We start from the raw sequence: 20281 nt of genomic DNA, 5'->3' as shown, positions 1-20281 counted from the left end.
GCACACCCAGGAGTCAAGACTGGCACACAAGCAGAAAGGCCAATATTAATCTCCCACTGTTTTTTTTGGTTGTTTTTTTTTTTTTTTTTTTCAGGGAGACTTTAGAAAAAAAAATAATAAAAAAAATATGATTTTATCAGGAAGAATTTAGAAACCAAATAAAATAAAATGATTTTTTCAGGGAGAATTTATAAAACAAATAAAACCAAAAATAGGCGTTCTATGGCCCACTGACTGAGAGATGACGCACCCAGGAGTCAAGACTGGCACACAAGCAGAAAGGCCAATATTAATCTCCCACTGTTTTTTTTGGTTGTTTTTTTTTTTTTTTTTTCAGGGAGACTTTAGAAAAAAAAATAATAAAAAAAATATGATTTTATCAGGAAGAATTTAGAAACCAAATAAAATAAAATGATTTTTTCAGGGAGAATTTATAAAACAAATAAAACCAAAAATAGGCGTTCTATGGCCCACTGACTGAGAGATGACGCACCCAGGAGTCAAGACTGGCACACAAGCAGAAAGGCCAATATTAATCTCCCACTGTTTTTTTTTTTTTTTTTCAGGGAGACTTTAGAAAAAAAAATAATAAAAAAAATATGATTTTATCAGGAAGAATTTAGAAACCAAATAAAATAAAATAATTTTTTCAGGGAGAATTTAGAAAACAAATAAAACCAAAAATAGGCGTTCTATGGCCCACTGACTGAGAGATGACGCACACAGGAGTCAGGAGTGGCACACAAACCCAGAGGCCAATATTTTTCTACCAATGATTGATGTAGTTATTTTCTCTGGTAGATTTTAGAACCCAAATCAAGGAAAAAAAATATAGGCTTTCTATGGACCACAATTGGAGAGAGAGAGAGAGAGAGAGAGAGAGAGAGAGAGAGATGGCACACCCAGGAGTCAAGACTGGCACACAAGCAGAAAGGCCAATATTAATCTCCCACTGTTTTTTTGGTTGTTTTTTTTTTTTTTTTTTCAGGGAGACTTTAGAAAAAAAAATAATAAAAAAAATATGATTTTATCAGGAAGAATTTAGAAACCAAATAAAATAAAATGATTTTTTCAGGGAGAATTTAGAAAACAAATAAAACCAAAAATATGCGTTCTATGGCCCACTGACTGAGAGAGAGAGAGAGATGGAACGCTTAGTACTGGCACACAAGCCCAAAGGGCAATATTAATCTCCCTTTTTTTTTCCAGGGAGAATTTCTGAAACCCAAAAAAAAAATAAAATAGGCTTTCTATGGCCCACTATTTGTGAGAGAGATGGGACGCTCAGGACTGGCACAGATGGCACGCTCAGGACTGGCACAGAAGCCCAGAGGCCAATATTAATCTCCCTTTTTTTCTGGGAGAATTTATAAAACCAAAAAAATATTTAAATAGGCTTTCTATGGCCCACTATTTGTGAGAGAGATGGCACGCTCAGGACTGGCACAGATGGCACGCTCACAACTGGCACACAAGCCCAGAGGCCAATATTAATCTCCCTTTTTTCAGGGAGAATTTCTAAAACCCAAAAAAAAAATAAAATAGGCTTTCTATGGCCCACTATTTGTGAGAGAGATGGGACGCTCAGGACTGGCACAGATGGCACGCTCAGGACTGGCACAGAAGCCCAGAGGCCAATATTAATCTCCCTTTTTTTCTGGGAGAATTTATAAAACCAAAAAAATATTTAAATAGGCTTTCTATGGCCCACTATTTGTGAGAGAGATGGCACGCTCAGGACTGGCACAGATGGCACGCTCACAACTGGCACACAAGCCCAGAGGCCAATATTAATCTCCCTTTTTTCAGGGAGAATTTCTAAAACCCAAAAAAAAAATAAAATAGGCTTTCTATGGCCCACTATTTGTGAGAGAGATGGGACGCTCAGGACTGGCACAGATGGCACGCTCAGGACTGGCACAGAAGCCCAGAGGCCAATATTAATCTCCCTTTTTTTCTGGGAGAATTTATAAAACCAAAAAAATATTTAAATAGGCTTTCTATGGCCCACTATTTGTGAGAGAGATGGCACGCTCAGGACTGGCACAGATGGCACGCTCACAACTGGCACACAAGCCCAGAGGCCAATATTAATCTCCCTTTTTTCAGGGAAAATTTATAAAACAAAAAAAAAAATTAAATAGGCTTTCTATGGCCCACTATTTCTGAGAGAGATGGCACGCTCAGGGCTGGCACAGATGGCACGCTCAGGACTGGCACACAAGCCCAGAGGCCAATATTAATCTCCCTTTTTTTCAGGGAGAATTTATAAAACCAAAAAAAAAAATAAATAGGCTTTCTATGGCCCACTATTTGTGAGAGAGATGGCACACTCAGGACTGGCACACAAGCCCAAAGGCCAATATTAATCTCCCACTGTATTTTTATCAGGGAGAATTTATACACCCCACAAAAAAAAATACAGAAAAATGAAAAGGCTTTCTATGGCCCACTATGTGAGAGAGATGGCACACACAGGGATGGCACTCTAGCAGAAATGCCAAATTGCCAATCTTAATCTCCCACCAAAAAAAAAAAAAAAAAAAAAACAGGGAATGTCCTACAATTACTATCTCCCTGCCTGCAGTAATCTCAGCCAGGTATGGCAGGCAGCTACTATCTCCCTGCCTGCAGTAATCTCAGCCAGGTATGGCAGGCAGCAATAAGGAGTGGACTGATGCACAAATGAAATAAAAAGTGTGGACAAACAAAAAAGATAGCTGTGCAGAAAGGAAGGAACAAGAGGATTTGTGCTTTGAAAAAAGCAGTTGGTTTGCACAGCGGCGTACACACAGCAATGCAGCTATCAGGGAGCCTTCTAGGGCAGCCCAATGAGCTACAGCGCTGAGGGGAAAAAAAAAAAAAAAAAAAATTCCACTGTCCCTGCACACCGAGGGTGGTGTTGGACAGTGCAAATCGCTGCAGCACAAGCGGTTTTGTGGTTAATGGACCCTGCCTAACGCTATCCCTGCTTCTGACAAAGCGGCAGCAACCTCTCCCTAAGCTCAGATCAGCAGCAGTAAGATGGCGGTCGGCGGGAACGCCTCTTTATAGCCCCTGTGACGTCGCAGACAGCAAGCCAATCACTGCAATGCCCTTCTCTAAGATGGTGGGGACCAGGACCTATGTCATCACGCTGCCCACACTCTGCGTTTACCTTCATTGGCTGAGAAATGGCGCTTTTCGCGTCATTGAAACGCGACTTTGGCGCGAAAGTCGCGTACCGCATGGCCGACCCCGCACAGGGGTCGGATCGGGTTTCATGAAACCCCGACTTAGCCAAAAGTCGGCGACTTTTGAAAATGTTCGACCCGTTTCGCTCAACCCTAGTGATCACATTTTTGTTAAATTGGTATCAATCCTTTCCCTGAAAGTGATTTTTCATTTTTGCAGTATTATTTTTTTCCACCCTACTTCTATGAGCCTTCATTTTTATTTTTCCATTGACATAGCCATTTAATGGCTTCTCCTTTGTTATCTTTCATCATTTATTTCACAATATAATGTACTGAGAAGTGGGAAAGAAATCCAAGCGCTATGAATTGGTGAAAATAAAAACACAATTTCCCATTTGTTTTTTTTTTATTTTGTTTTTACAGCATTTATTTTGCAGCAACCAGAAAAATCGCAATTCTGGGATTTTTTTTTTCAATTTTCGGTGTTTACATGTTTAGGCTAGTTTCACATTTGCGTTTAAAAACGCAGCGTTTTAAACGCAAACGCTTGTGGTGAAAAAATGCATGTAAACGCATGCAAACGCTACGCTTTTTAGACACATGCGTTTTTGCATGTGGTAAAAAAAAGCGGCGTTTTGACGCGTTTACATGCGTTTTTTCCTGCGTTTGCGTTTTTGAAACACATGATGAGAAGTGTGTGACAGCTGTCAATCATCAAAATCAACTAGAAAACCCACTATAAACAGAAATAGCTAGGGTTAGGGTTAGGGTTAGGATCCCTAGGGTTAGGGTTAGGGTTAGGATCCCTAGGGTTAGGGTTAGGGTTAGGATCCCTAGGGTTAGGGTTAGGGTTAGGATCCCTAGGGTTAGGGTTAGGGTTAGGGTTAGGATCCCTAGGGTTAGGGTTAGGGTTAGGATCCCTAGGGTTAGGGTTAGGGTTAGGGTTAGGATCCCTAGGGTTAGAGTTAGGGTTAGGGTTATGGTTAGGATCCCTATAGGGTTAGGGTTAAGGTTAGGGTTGGGGGTGGCTTATCAGTGTATTCTTGTGTTTTTCTATAAAAACGCATGCGTTTAAAAATGCAAGCAAACGCATGTGCTTAAAAACGCATGCGTTTAAATAGACAGCAATACATTTTTTGGCCGCAAAAAAACGCCTCTAGAAATTACTACATGTTGCATTTCTGCAACAAAACGCAAGCATAGAAATGACGTTTTTAATGTTAAGTATAGAAAAAAACGCATGCGTTTTTTTGCGCTACAACGCAGCGGCAAAAAACGCAAATGTGAAACCAGCCTCAAATGGGTTACATAAGTTTTGATAGACCTGATTTTTGCCAGTCTGTTTGTTTTGTATGTTTTTGATTTCTTTCTTTTTAGCTATGGAAAAGTCTTTAACCCCTTAACTCCCAAGGGTGCACGTTAATGACAGGGCCAATTTTTACAATTCTGACCACGGTCCCTTTATGAGGTTATAAGTCTTGAACGCTTCAACAGATCCTGATAATTCTGACAATGTTTTTTTCGGGACATATTGTACTTCATGGTAGTGGTAAAATTTCTTTGATATTACCTGCATTTATTTGTGAAAAAAAGTAATTTGGTGAAAATTTTGAAAATTTTGCAATTCTCCAACTTTGAATTTTTATGCCCTTAAATCACAGAGATATGTCACACAAAATACTTAAAAAGTAACATTTTCCACATGTCTAATTTACATCAGCACAATTTTGGAACCCAAATTTTTTTTGTTAGGGAGTTATAAGGGTTAAAAGTTGACCAGCAATTTCTCATTTTTCCAACACCATTTTTTTAGGGACCACATCACATTTGAAGTCATTTTGAGGGGTCTATATGATAGAAAATACCCAAGTGTGACACCATTCTAAAAACTGCACCCCTCAAGGTGCTCAAATCAAAATTACTTCAGCTCCAATTTGTTTTATTTTACCAAGGGTAACAAGAGACAATGGACCCCAAAAGTTGTACAATTTGTCCTGAGTATGCCGATACCCCATATGTGGGGGTAAACCACTGTTTGGGCGCATGGCAGAGATCGGAAAGGAAGGAGCACCGTTTGGAATGCAGACTTAGATGGAATGGTCTGCAGGTGTCACATTGTGTTTGCAGAGCCCCTAATCTACCTACACAGTAGAAACCCCCCACAAGTGACCCCATATTGGAAACTAGACCCCCCAAGGAACTTTGGGCGCACGGGAGAGCTCGGAAGGGAAGGAGAACTGTTTTACTTTTTCAATGCAGAATTGGCTGGAATTGAGATCGGACGCCATGTCGCGTTTGGAGAGACCTTGATGTTCCTAAACAGTGGAAGCCCCCAATTCTAACTGAAACCCTACCCCAAACACACCAATAACCCTAATCCTAACTCTACCCATAACCCTAACCACACCCCTAACCTGAACATGCCCCTAACCCCAACAACACCCCTAACCCCAACACACCCCCAACCCCAACAGACCCCTAACCTTAATCCCAACACTAACCACAACCCTGACTTTAACACACCCCTAACCCTAATCCCAACCATAACCCTAACCACACCACTAACCTTGACATACCCCTAACCCTAATCCCAACCGTAAATGTAATCCAAATCCCAACCCTAACTTTAGCCCCAACCCTAACCCTAACTTTAGCCCCAACCCTAACCCTAACTTTAGCCCCAACCCTAACCTTAACTTTAGCGCCAACCCTAACTGTAGCCCTAACCCTAACCCTAGCCCCAACCCTCACCCTAACCCTAGCCCTAAACCTAGCCCCAACCCTAACCCCAGCCCCAACTCTAACCCTAGCCCTAGCCCTACCCCTAGCCCCAACCCTAGCCCCAACCCTAACCCCAACCCTAACCCTAGCCGCAACCCTAACCCTAGCCCTACCCCTAGCCCTAACCCCAACCCTAACCATAGCCCCAACCTAAGCCCTAACCCTAACCCTAGCCCCAACCCTTAACCTAGCCCCAACCCTAATGGGAAAATGGAAATAAATACATTTTTTTTATTTTATTATTTTTCCGTAACTAAGGGAGTCATGAAGGGGGTTTTTATCTACTTTTATAGCGGGTTTTTTAGCGGATTTTTATGATTGGCAGCTGTCACACATTAAAAGACTTTTTTTATTGCAAAAAATAGTTTTTGCATCTCCACATTTTGAGAGCTATAATTTTTCAATATTTTGGTCCACAGAGTTATGTTAGGCCTTGTTTTTTGTGGGACGAGTTAACGTTTTTATTGGTACTATTTTCGGGCATGTGACATATTTTGTTCGCTTTTTATTCCAATTTTTGTGAGGCAGAATGACCAAAAACCAGCTAGTCATGAATTTCTTTTTGGGGGGTGCGTTTATACCATTCCACGTTTGGTAAAATTGATAAAGCAGTTTTATTCTTCGGGTCAGTATGATTACAACAATACCTCATTTATATCATTTTTTTATGTTTTGGCGCTTTTATACGATAAAAACTATTTTATAGAAAAAATAAATATTTTTGCATCGCTTTATTCTGAGGACTATAACTTTTTTATTTTTTCGCTGATGATGTTGTATGGTGGCTCGTTTCTTTGCGGGACAAGATGACGTTTTCAGTGGTACCATGGTTATTTATATCCGTCTTTTTAATCGTGTGTTATTCCACTTTTTGTTCGGCGGTATGATAATAAAGCGTTGTTTTTTGCCTCGTTTTTTTTTACGGTGATCACTGAAGGGGTTAACTAGTGGGACAGTTTTATAGGTCGGGTCGTTATAGACGCGGCGATACTAATTATGTGTATTTTTATTGGTTTTGGGGGTTATTTTAGATAAAGAAATGTATTTATGGGAGCAATATATATATTTTTTTCTGTATTTAGGATTTTTCTTTTTACATGTGTGAATATTTTTTTTTTCATTTACAACATTGCCCCAGGGGGGCATCATGTTATAGGGTCAGATCGCTGATCTGACACTTTGCAGAGCACTGTGTCAGATCAGCAATCTGACAGGCACCGCTTGCTTGCTCTAAGCAGGCGCTTGCAAGCCACCTCCCTGCAGGACCCGGATGCAGCCCCACAGCCATATTGGACCTGGGCCTGCAGGGAGGAGGTAGGAGACCCTTGGACTAATGCGATCACATTGCGTTGCTCCGAGGGTCTCAGTGAAGCACATAGGGAGCCCCCTCCCTGCATGATGCTTCCCTGTACCACCGGAACACCGCAGTGTGCCGGGGGTTCATGTGCCAGGATCGGTCCGAGACCGCTCCTGGCACATAGTGCCAGATGTCAGCTGACACCCGGCCGCGATCGGCTGTGCCCCCGTGACTGTCACTGGGAATTAAGTCCCAGGTCACCTTGACGGGACATGCATGTCATTGAAAGCTGACTAAAATGATACCTTGATATGTGTAAACCAATGTCTTAGTCTAGCAAAATCCACATTTTTTATATATGTAAATGAGATTTATGACTATGGTCCAGACACTGATCTCCTTAAGAATTTACCTCCAGAGATTATTTTAAATAGAAGGGGGTGTTACCAGTATGAAACATATAATGACTGACAGTCTGCTCTCCTGATCGCACTGCAGAGCTGTGTGTGATTATAACTGACACATCTGCAAGTTCTTCTCAGTGGTTCAGCGTCCATCTCACTGGCAGCCAGTGTTTTAATATTGCTACAATACAGCAGAGCTCTGAAAGCTGAAGCTGCTGATATTCGTGTTATGAGACAATGTCCAATTTTACTGTTCTGTGTTAGTTACATGTTTAACACTATTAACTCCCCCTTTCATTTAGAATCAGCTCTGGAGGCAGATTCTCATCCAGATCAGTGTTACACCCACAGATCTTAACAGCTTATTTATTTATTAGTAAAACATGGATTTCTCTAGAATAAGACTTTGGATTGCAGATATCAAGGTATAAATTTATTCATCTTCACTGCGCAATCCTTTCTACAAGCAGTTATCAAATTTGCCTATCCATCATCGCTGTCCTGCAGTTACTATATGCTGTAAATATAATAAACTCTTCTCTGCCAATACTAGTACAGTTCACACTTACAATTCTGCTGCAATATACTCTTCTTTTCAAGCAAGATTTCAGTTGTCATAAATGCAGTCTTGCAGCTATTCATTTTTCTGCTCATTGCATCTCTGACACATCTCTACCATTGACCATCCATCTGCTGATAACATTCAACTCCGCCATTAACCATTTGTCTGCTGCAAGTCCTGGATTATATATCTATCTACAGTTACTGTGTATATCCACCCTCCTGATTGTGTATCCTGAGGTTTCCTACTCCTTTTTTTCTGCCACCCTGGTCCTCGTTGGTCCATATACCATCCAGCAAATCCTGCTGTCCTGTGCCATAGCCTTTACGTCTATGTTATCACTCTAGTCTGCTGCTTAGATAATCCACCTCTCCAGGGGAGCCTTTAATATTAACCAGAGGACATATTGGCTACTAGAAAAGATTATTTTTGCAGATAAGAGGCAAATATAATATTTGTGGTATAGCTAAAAAGTGACAAAAAGCGCACAAAAGGGCACCACCCGGGCAGTAAATAATATGGTATTCTTCACCAGGCTGGGTTGTGTCAGGCAGAAATCATATACAGGTATAGATACCAGCTGCTGCTGCTCCGTATGCTGGAATATTATACCAGCATTAAATGCAATGGTAGAAAGGGATATATGGATAAATCTGCTGCGCTACTGGTCAATAAGATATCCAGGGGGATAATATTGTTGAACAGAGAGCAGTTTTATTAATTAACACATTTCAGAGTTGAACAAACTCCAACATGAGAAAACTTCCAGTCCTCCTGATGAAGGAGTATGTTAAAGTGAACCGGTCATCAGGTTTGGCCAATAAGAAATACAACCATCACCTTTCAGGGCTGATATAAAGCATTCTATAACGCTGTATATCTGTCCCCAACCCGACCTGTAAAAGAAGAAAAATTACTTATTATGCTCACCTGTGGGGCGATCCAGTCAGATGGGCGTCGCTGGTCTTGCTCTGGTGCCTCCCATCTTCTTATGATCCCTGCCCTCCTGCTTGCTTCATGTGGATGACACGTCCTGTGCAGGCGTACTTCTCTGTCCTGTCGAGGGCAGAGCAAAGTACTGCAGTGTGCATGCGCCGGGGCTCTTTGACCTTTCCCAGCACCTGCACACTGCAGTACTTTGCTCTGCCCTCAACAGGACAGAGAAGTACGCCTGCACTGGAACACCGAGGAGACGCGTCATCCACACGAAGCAAGCAGGAAGGCAGCATCGCAAGAAGAAGGGAGGCGCCGGACCAAGACCAACAACGCCCATCGAACGGACCGCCCAGCAGGTGAGTATAATAAAAGTTATTTTTCTCCTCTTGCAAGTTGGGTTGGGGGCAGATATCCAGCATTATAGAATGCTGTATATCAGCCATGAAAGATGATGGCTGTATCTCTTTTCTGCCAAACCTGGTGACAGGTTCCCTTTAAACTCTGAAACTTATTGATTATTAAAACTGCTTTTTTTTCAACACCATCATCTCCATTGGATATCTTCTTGACCAGCAGCACAGCAGATTTATTGGTATTTCTCTTTCTACTATCGCAAATATAATACTTGATAGCTTATGTTCAGAGCAGATACAAATATAATACTTGATGGCTGCCCTGCAACGATAATCGTGTAGGGTTCCCCTGATTATGTCAGGGGATATCTTTTTGTACTTTAGATAGATAGTCCACTGTCACATGAGTCTGGTAGAAACTTATTACACTCTGGTCATAGGAAACACTTGATCGTTTGGCTGTGAGCTTATGTATATGCGAAAGTCTGAAGATACATCGATGTCGGCTGAATTAGCCAACGGCTTTCCTTCTATGGTTTACATAGGGAAAGCATTTTTTTTCTACAGGATACTATGCCTCATACTGCAGCTGTGTTAAATAATTGCTGTTTAGCACACACTGTGTTGAGGTTATGTATAACTGTACGTATATGTATTTATTTTTTAAAACTTAGATAAAATATCCAATATATAAGGCAACGAACACAGTTACAATTTTGCAGTTCCTAACCTCCATATATATAAACAGCAGAAATGCAATTATTAATTTGAACTAAATTCCAAATTGGTAGAAGAATAAAAGTGCGGTATGTGCTGTGACTAAATCCCCCCTCCCCGATGTCTGCGTTATATCAGTGTCTAGGATTTGATAAAGTAAACACTAATACAGCCTGGATTCAAAACGAAGACTTTCAAAGGAATAACAAAGAAACCAAAAGGAGATTATTCGACAGAGCTAAAATAAGATAAACAAATGCGTCCCTTGGTGGAATTATTTCGACTATTTCAGTACATAGTTGCCATCAAGCGGTATAAAGACTATTGCTCTTCCTGGCTTAAGAACCAGCACAAGTTTTTTTTCAGTATTTGAAGAATTTCCTGTGACATGGACATGACTGTAGAAATCATTTCGAACATTAAATCTGCTGAACTGTTGAACTTTGTTAATATTTTTTGCAGTGTTCAATCCATTTTTAATAAATTGCAAGGCACTGGCAACAGAATAGACTGGGAGGACGTAAGATTGAAAGCTTTAAGAGGTCATAGAAAAAAAGGTGCATTGAGACTACAAGCCTGTTAAAAACGTTAACCATAAAAATTAGGCCGTAAAGCAGGGTTTAAAAAATACCAGAAGAATCTTTGATCAGCAGATTGAAGGAATGGAAAACGACAAACAGGAAATTGCAGAAAATAACTGTTTTGACTAAGAAGAAAAGAAGATTTAGGTAGCCATAGTTCAGTAAAATAATTCTAAGTGGGAACGTCACCCTACTAATCCCAGCTGTTTTATGCTACATTTGCCCAAACTGTAGACAATATTCGGAATCAGTATTTTATTAAGATAACTTGCTTTCGCCTTCTTCTACACGTTAGGAATGGGGAGGAAAATCCAATGTGCTGTGCCCTGGTCTGAGGACAAGAAAGATGGTTGAGGTTATTCAAGGCTTTCTAAACACAAAATACAAAATTGCAATTTAACTTCTTGTATGAAGGTTAAAATTAACCTGATACATCCTGCCCAATCTGTGCAAACACAACCAGGTATCTTTGACTCTTAAAAGTTGCAGCTCTTAAGAGAAAAACATACTTTAAAATCCGCCGGGGACCAAGACCACGCTATGGACCTCTCGGACAGGATGGTCCCCAGTGACTTCCCCCTGCCGGATGCACTGGATTGATAGGTCTCTGCCTTTATTCTCATGTAGGGGACTTTTACAGTTTGTTTTTCTGGTGTCAGGTGTCTTTAAATGTTCCATACATGCTTCTAACCATAGCGATTAGAGTGGCGTGCTACCATCAGTTTGGTTCAATGTTATGTAAGTGGTTAGAGATGGGTAGGGCCCCGTATGTTGTCCCTTCCCCACAAGAAGATCAAAGGAAGCTTTTGGTGTTGCAATGGCAGCCGGTGGCCTACTGAACGCCCATCATGTATGCCATGTTGGTATTCTTATGAAGCCCTGCTTATGGCTATGCTACATAGGAGAAACTTTAATTTTGTAGCTGATAAAAAATTGAATTGATCAAAGGGTCACAGTAATAAAAGGGGCTGTAAAAAGTGATTCCAAATTCAGGACAGTTGTATTGTTGTGGTGTTGGCCTGTAATGTATATTGCCGATAATACTAGCAAGGCTTAAGCTAGCCGAGATCAGCAGCTAACCATATGCTCCAGGGATCCTGGCCTGCCTGAGTGCACAACTTACAAGCTCAGTAGCTTGTAAGCCCTGGGCATTTTCTGCCAACTAGGAGTGGTGGGCGGTATCTTGATAATAAGCAGTAAACAATATATAAAAAATATGGCTATTTTGAGAAGAGCAAATGTAAAAAAAATAAAAGTTATTTGAAAAGTTACTTTTTTTAACAAGCATTTTTCAAATATATCCATCTATGAATATGGGAATAGCCCGTAAATGTTTGGATACTGGCTGATGGAAGACGCATGAAGTTGACCACGACTGAACGAAGTACGATGGTTTGTCTCTGAATCTGCATAAATATTCATGAATCCAGTCCTGATTGTTCACATCTTAATGTAAATAGATTTATTTTTCAGTTAAAAATAACTATATTTCGATAAACATTGTATGTTGCTTGGACATATACATGCGACATGAGGTTAAAAAGATCAGTATAATATCGTCACAATATAACTATTATTTTTGCAGTAAATCTTCAGGTAGATGACGTGCATAGAGAGCACAGATCATCTATGTGACACTTGGTACAGGTAGATTATATGAACATTTTCTCAGTGCTTTAGCTTCCACCTGTTCCTATAGTAGCTAAAGCCTTAAATATCCTCACCTTCCTCAATCGTCAGCAGGCAGGTGAAAAGGTAATTGACTACAAAAATCCAGTTGGCAGAAATAGAAGAATTCCTCCCCAAATCTTTTCCTGGAAAAAAAAAACAGATGTCCAAATAGAGAACTCACTGCTGCTTTTATTTCTTTTCTGGCAAAACTGCAATACACTGCTAGACGAGTTTAGCTGGAAGACTTTTTCCAATGTATTTACATAATTACATGCATATTTTATGTTCCTACATTCCATCGTATGGTAGTGGTAATATTTAATGTCTGCCCTGAATATAAAAGGAGCATTTCTATGTAGTTATTTTGTAAATTCACATTAAAGGGGCTATACCAATTGTTTAAGTTATCTTCTTAAGAGATACCTCACTGATTGCTGGTGGACCCCAAGCAATCTGAAGAACAGGCAGAGCCCCATCTGAATGGAGCAGAAGTTGATCATGTGCATCTCCGCTCCATTCATTCTCCATGGGACTGCTAAAGATACTGTAGCTAAGTAAAGTGAATTGACCCAAAGTGGTAGGTTATCCCGTCACTTATCAATAGAGCATAACTTAAACATTTGGTCCTTTACAAGTAATATGCAAATGTGAGCAGGTAGGAAGATGCCGTAACGGGTCGGAGGCAGAGCAAGTGTTAATGTGGGGTTTAATTTAACAGGAACTCTCCTCGCAGGGAGAAAACAGATAAAACAATATAAAGGAACACAGGGGACGTAACTCAGAGAAAGCGGGTGTGAAGAATAGGGTAGGAAGTTCAAGGATAGCAAACTTATCAGTCTGACGACTTCAGAATGTGGTTAGTTCAGGATGTGGACGTTGGCGCCAAAGCAGTGGCACATAAGGGGTCCAGTATGGTCCTGGAAAAGATGGCATCCTGGATCCTGGCGGCGGCGGTGATTCCTCGAGGTCCGGTCGGTGATCGGTGTGTCAGGAAACGATGAACCGGACAGAGCATAGTTTTTCCCCTGTCTGCGTACAGGGACAATGAGCAACTCAATTCAGTTACAAAGGGAAACCCCTCACAGCGGGTGTCCCAATTCTCCCGTCGGTGCATGCGCAGGCTTATGTGCTGACTGGGCATCCTGTCACTCACGGTCAGCGATGTCAGCGGGGACCAGGTACGTCGTTGTCGGCAGTCTCTGTTAACAGCTTTTAGCCTCTGCTGGTTTTTGCCCACTCTGGCAGTTGGCCCCCCCCGCAGAAGCCCTGACACTGCCCTCCTGCGCAATGCACGTTCCCACGGCAACTAACTGATTTGCCGCATGCTGTGACCCTTTTATCTTATCCACGCTCCCTACTCATAGGTGCAGAGGTCGGTCGGGGCTTTAAGCTCTCCCCCATGAAGCCTGGGTGACAACCCCGACAGCTCCGGATCCATCATGGAGTAGGTTGGCCTGGTCCGGACCTTCTCCTTACACATACCGTGAAGTGATATGTCTGCAATAATAACGGTAAGTCACAAGGAGATCAAAAGCAATGTATGTGTCACAATGTCCATATCAGGGAACAGCAAGAAAGGTTCCTAACAAATATGCCTTATGCTGTACAATGTGATTTTTTGGAAAGCAAAGTTATGTTTACTTTGATGTTTGATGTTTTAATGTTTACATTATTTACCCTGACACAAATGCAGTTAGGCCCCCGACTGCACATTTAATTTATATTACTGGTGTCCTCTGATATGATATGATATCTAACCTTATGACCACCACAGGCACTAGTGTAAAATGATTTTATATTTGTAGCCTATCATTATCCCACTCAAAAATAATGCACTGACTAACATGGAGGGTTTAATTTTTGGAGTTACACACAATATAGAGGTATGGAGCTTGTAGGTTCCCCTTTCATAGTGGGTTTACTGCTACAGAGAGGAGCCAGAAAACCGTAGCGTTTGATTTCACCTACCCCTGCACAGGTTAGAAGCACTTCACCTTCGTATTAAACGGCGTAAATTTATTTTGGCAGTGCAGGGGTTAATCTGCTCAGTTGAGAACTCCTGGAGCTAAGGCTCTCAGCTGTGCATTGTTAGCCTCTTCCATCTCCTATATAAACTGGCTGGTACTCATTGTCAGAGCTAGCTTTTGCTGAGTGGCTGGAGGTTGTTGTTGGTGGTTGTTAAGGTACCATCACACTGAACGATATCGTTAACGATATCGTTGCTTTTTGTGACGTAGCAACGATATCGTTAAGGAAATCGTTCTGTGTGACAGCGACCAACGATCAGGCCCCTGCTGGGAGATCGTTGGTCGCTGAGGAAAGTCCAGCACTTTATTTCGTCGCTGGACTTCCCGCTGACATCGCTGAATCGGTGTGTGTGATAACGATCCAGCGATGTCTTCACTGGTAACCAGGGTAAACATCGGGTTACTAAGCGCAGGGCTGCGCTTAGTAACCCGATGTTTACCCTGGTTACCAGCATAAACATTAAAAAAACAAACATTACAGACTTACATTCAACTGTCTGTCCCCGGCGCTGTGCTTCTCTGCACTCCTCCTGCATCCTGTGTCAGCGCCGGCAGCCGGAAAGCACAGCGGTGACGTCACCGCTCTGCTTTCCGGCCGCTGGGCTTACACAGAGCAGAGAAGCAGAGCACCAAGGGACAGTCAGCGGAAGGTAAGTATGTAGTGGTTTTTTTTTTTTACTTTAACGCTGGTAACCAGGGTAAACATCGGGTTACTAAGCGCGGCCCTGCGCTTAGTAACCCGATGTTTACCCTGGTTACCGGCATCGTTGGTCGCTGGAGAGCTGTCTGTGTGACAGCTCTCCAGCGACCAAACAGCGACGCTGCAGCGATCCGGATCTTTGTCGGTATCTCTGCAGCGTCGCTCAGTGTGACGGTACCTTTAGAGTAGGCGGTTGGTGGATTTATTTGTGACTGTTGCTAGATTTTCAGTGTGTGATAACTCCCTTTCTTCTCCTACTGTGGTTTAATCCCATCCTCCACCTTCTGCTGCATCCCTCTGTTATTTGTGTGTATATTTGTATGTTTGGTATTTTCACTACCTCTGTTTGTATTACCTTGTTAGTCTGGTTGGTGCATTACTGTACACTACTACTACTCCCCTCTTCTCTGGGTGGGGATAGGTTACAGACTGAGGGTGGATTCAGTAGCTAAGGCAAGGTATGTGAGCCTGGTGTCTTCACCTTAAGAAGTAATCTGGGGAACAGGGCAAGCTAGTGTTAGGGACAAGGAAAGAGTTTGTGGTCCCGGGACACCCGACAACAGAGCTGTGACAGATTCCTTTGTGGAAATGAAAAAAAAATGAGTAGCTATTTTCCTGTTTCTGTCGTCTGTGGAATTTTACAGGCAGTGGAAGGCAATGGCATTAGGTTTCTGTTCTTCCACAATTATCAACTGATTCTGTGCCCTGAAGACAAGGATCCAGGGCACCTTGTCCGTTGGTGAAACACCATTGGAATGTATAGGCATCATTCATAGCACATCTGAATTTATTGCTAAGCTGTTTGCCATTTTCCTAAATTGTGGAGGGACAGGAAAAGGAGTAAAAAAAATTGCCTGTCACTGCCTCCACTGTAGACCGACAGCTAATCGTCTTGCTGGGTCTCTTTCAGCCTACACGAGAAATATTTCAGTCTTCTTCAGCCTGCGACCGGACTTCCCGTGATGAATAGACCTTTGACTTTGCAGCACATGATGTGAAGTTCTGATGAGTGTTGTTTGAGGAGTTGACTTGAATTTAGGTGATGTATATCATAACATCGTGATGTCAAACTTTGCGGCGCAATGTTACAACGTCATGTCAGAGGTCTATTTTGTGCCGAATGTCCCAGTGCAAAGTGAAGAATGCTGAAGAAGATGTGTCACAATGGGGAAAAGTGGAAAGAAGAGGCTGTATGGTGGGCACCAAGGTGAACATTAATTTTTTTTTACACTTTACTTGTGCTATGCTCGGGTTCTGGAAAGACTACAGAACATAATAAGGAACATTCAAATCTCATTGAATAACTTCAATGCAAATCAAATTTTCCTAACATATTTGAGCAATCTGACAAATTTCTAGATATGCTCATCTGTAGCCAGCTTGGGAGTTAGGTCGGTGTTCCACTTGCAACTGCAATGCAAGAAATTCACGCGAGTCTCTCGCCTCAATACCCGGCACTGCTGCTGGCACTCGGGACCGGAGTGTGCAACTGCATGTATTTCTATGTAGATGAACTCTACAGTCTGAACCGCCGGCAGCAGTGTCAGGTATTGAGGCGAGAGACTCGTGTGAGTTACTTGCATTGCAGTTGCACGTGGGACACCGGCCTTACTCAGAGCATTCCTTTGGACCCTGAAGTGTTTTACACAATTACTTAAGGTAAATAGTTTAGGGTAGAAACCACATGCTTGTTATTAACAATGGAGGATGAAAAAATGGTTCTGTCTTACAGAATATCTAATAGCGTTGTCATTTTTGCACCATATACTAGTCTGTAATAAGAAATTTCTCCGAAATGCAAATTTTCGCTTTAGCACCTGCAGGCAAATTTCTATTTAGATAGAAGAAATCTTACTGCTCTCCACCGCTGAACCTGTGTCCTACAACTGGTAAAATATTAAATAGATTATTATTGAATGTAAAGGATGCCCATTTATTCCTGGCCTCTTATGTATTTGTGTGGATCATTAAGCTACATATCCAGCCACAGCGTTCACTATTTTATGCCTTATGTATTTTAGTACATTGCTTTGTTCCTATTTTATGAGCTTTAACTCATCATCAACATATCATAAAGGACAATCAATGTTAAGCAGTGTGTTAGACGGCATCTAAAAATAAAGCTATGCTTTGGTAGCAGCTGCTCTGAGCTACAGTATAGGAAGGGAGCGAGAACAATCAGGTGCACGTTCAACTTTCAAGTCTCCGCAGTCACAATGGATCATTAATATTTTAGATTTCACATAAGCAAAATGAGATAAAATAGGAAAAGATAAAGGCAGAATGCAGTGGTGCAAAGAACATGTAGGCAGTCATTACAGCAAACACTTCCGCTGCTTTAGAGGAGACGTGCCAGAACTTTTTATGCTTTATGGCTAACAAGGTTGTATTTAGTGAAAAGTTCAACTAGACTTGTGTGTAGGACAACTCCATTCAGAGGTATATAGATTGGCAAGTAAGTGTATAAGGCACATAAATGGCATATCAATGTATAAGGGGCATAGACAATCTTTGAGTATTTATTCCCTCTCCTAATCGTATTTCTGCTTTCCCTCCAGAACGTGTGCACACGTTCTGTTTTTGTGTCATTTTTGTATCATTTTTTCAGTGAAGATTTCCTTATGCCGACAATGTGAATGAGAATTCTGAAGTCTCATACACACATTGCTTATTGCGTCTTGCGGATTTTTTGCGTCTTGCGGTGTTTTTTCACCCATTGAATTCAATGAAGTCAGTAAGAAAGTCTGAAAATGATTGCAAATTTTCAGATTATTTTCTGCGTTTTTTGCATGCGTTTATAGACAGCAGTGAATTCTACTGTATAGAGATAGATGATAATAGACTATTTGGCCTTAGTGTCAATATAAGAGTGAAATGGTCCCTGGGCATCCCTGGGGCACATGGATATCGAAACTATTCCCATATATTGTTTACAAGTGTATTAAACATATTATAGTTATATATGGTTGTTATTTGATTTTGTACTGCTCATTTGTTTGCGCTGGTTTAGTTCTAGCTTTGTGAGACTCCCATGCAGTCACATCTTGAAGCATTATTTGCACACACCCAGTTTACTTTCTTTTGTTTTTTTATATACAAGGTAAGTCTATTTACTCTATGCATCACACTACCATCCATTATTTAAAATGTCATTCATATTCTACTGTATGTGTGTATACCTATCCATCTTATATTTACAACCAATGTGGTGGTTTGATTCAGATATACAGTCATGGCCTAAAGTGTGGGTACCCTTGACATTTTTACAGAAAATTAAGTATTTCTCCCAGTAAATAATTACAAATACACACTCATATGTGGCAAGTAACAGGTGTGGACAATATTAAAAATCACACTTGAAACCAAATAAAAGGGTAAGGTCGGGGCCACACTAGCGTAGAATACAGACGAGGGCTATGCCAGAAAACATCACATAGCATTCGGACCAGTGTTAATCTGGGTGGAAGCGCACATCGCCGTTTTCTTTCTTGGGCGTATTCTACGTGCGAGTGAAATCACAGCACGCTGCAATTGTACAAGTATATCGCTTGAGTCTCGCCACTGCAAGTCTATACGCACACATTTTCCTCATTTCAACCCATTGAGCCCATTAAATTCATTGGGGAAAAGCAGTGAGAAATGTAAAGCCATACCCATGTCATATGGATGTCATACGGATACTTAGATGCGAGGAAATTGCATCATCGCATTGCAAACAGCTTACATATGGATGACCATACGGAGAACATTGCTGCGATTCTCGGGCGAGAGAATCAGACTGATTTTTAATACGTTGCACCTGACTCCGGCCTAAGATGTTGACTCAATCTTTGCATTGTGTGTCTTTGTGTACCACACTAAGCTTTTTTTGTTAAATTAGGTCCAATTTTCCTTTTTTTCTCCTATTTTGTGTTGTTCCAATACACACAAATGAAATAATTATGTGAATAAAAAACATGTGTATTTGCAATAATTTTCTGGTAGAAATACTTCATTTTCTTGGAACAATTTCAAGAGTGCCAACACTTTTGGCCATGACTGTATATGGATAATAATAATAATAATTTTATTTATATAGCGCCAGCATATTCCGCAGCACTTTACAAATTATAGAGGGGACTTGTACAGACAATAGACATTACAGCATAACAGAAATCACAGTTCAAAACAGATACCAAGAGGAATGAGGGCCCTGCTCGCAAGCTTACAGACTATGAGGAAAAGGGGAGACACGAGAGGTGGATGGTAACAATTGCTTTCGTTGTTTGGACCGGCCATAGTGTAAGGCTCGGGTGTTCATGTAAAGCTGCATGAACCAGTTATCAGCCTTAGTATGTAACAGTACAGACACAGAGGGCTATTAACTGTATAAAGTGTATGAGAACATGATGCGAGGAACCTGATTATGGTTTAAGTTTTTTGAATGGGCCACACAGGGATAGTTAGGTTGGATGGTATTTTGTAGTAAGTTTCAGCTATCATTGTCCCAATGACAATGTTTTATATTGTGCCCTGAGTATGTTTTTTGCATCCTACACAATTCTTCTAGTTTCTATTTTTAAATGGTTTTAATATGTACTGTATAGTCCTTTAAATTGATGTATGAATAAATAATTTTTACATTAATCATTGGAGAAGAGTCTCTTTTTTTCTGTCAGAACTATAGAATAATAAAGATAAAGATAAATAATAGCTATAGATAGACAGACATATAGACAGATGTATAATTGCACAGCTCCCCAAAATATCATAAAATTGCACCCTGTGGAGCTTATTAACCCCTTTATGACCAGAGGTATTTTCGTTTTTGCGTTTTCACTTTTGCTCCCCTCCTTCCCAAAGCCATAACTTTTTTATTTTCCGTCAATATGGCCATGAGAAGACTTGTTTTTTGTGTGACAAGTTGTAGTTTTGAACGACACCATTGGTTTTAACATATCATGTACTGGAAAATGGGAAAAAAATTCAAAGTGCGGTGAAATTGCCAAAAAAGTGCAATTCCACAATTGTTTTGCTTTTTTACTATATTCAGTAAATGCTAAAATGACCTGCCAGTATGATTCTCCAGGACATTAG

The sequence above is a fragment of the Ranitomeya imitator genome, chromosome 6, assembly GCF_032444005.1.
Source record: "Ranitomeya imitator isolate aRanImi1 chromosome 6, aRanImi1.pri, whole genome shotgun sequence".
Classification (NCBI taxonomy): Eukaryota; Metazoa; Chordata; class Amphibia; order Anura; family Dendrobatidae; genus Ranitomeya; species Ranitomeya imitator.
The sequence above is the reverse complement of the archived record's forward strand: the minus strand, read 5'-3'. Positions refer to the sequence as shown.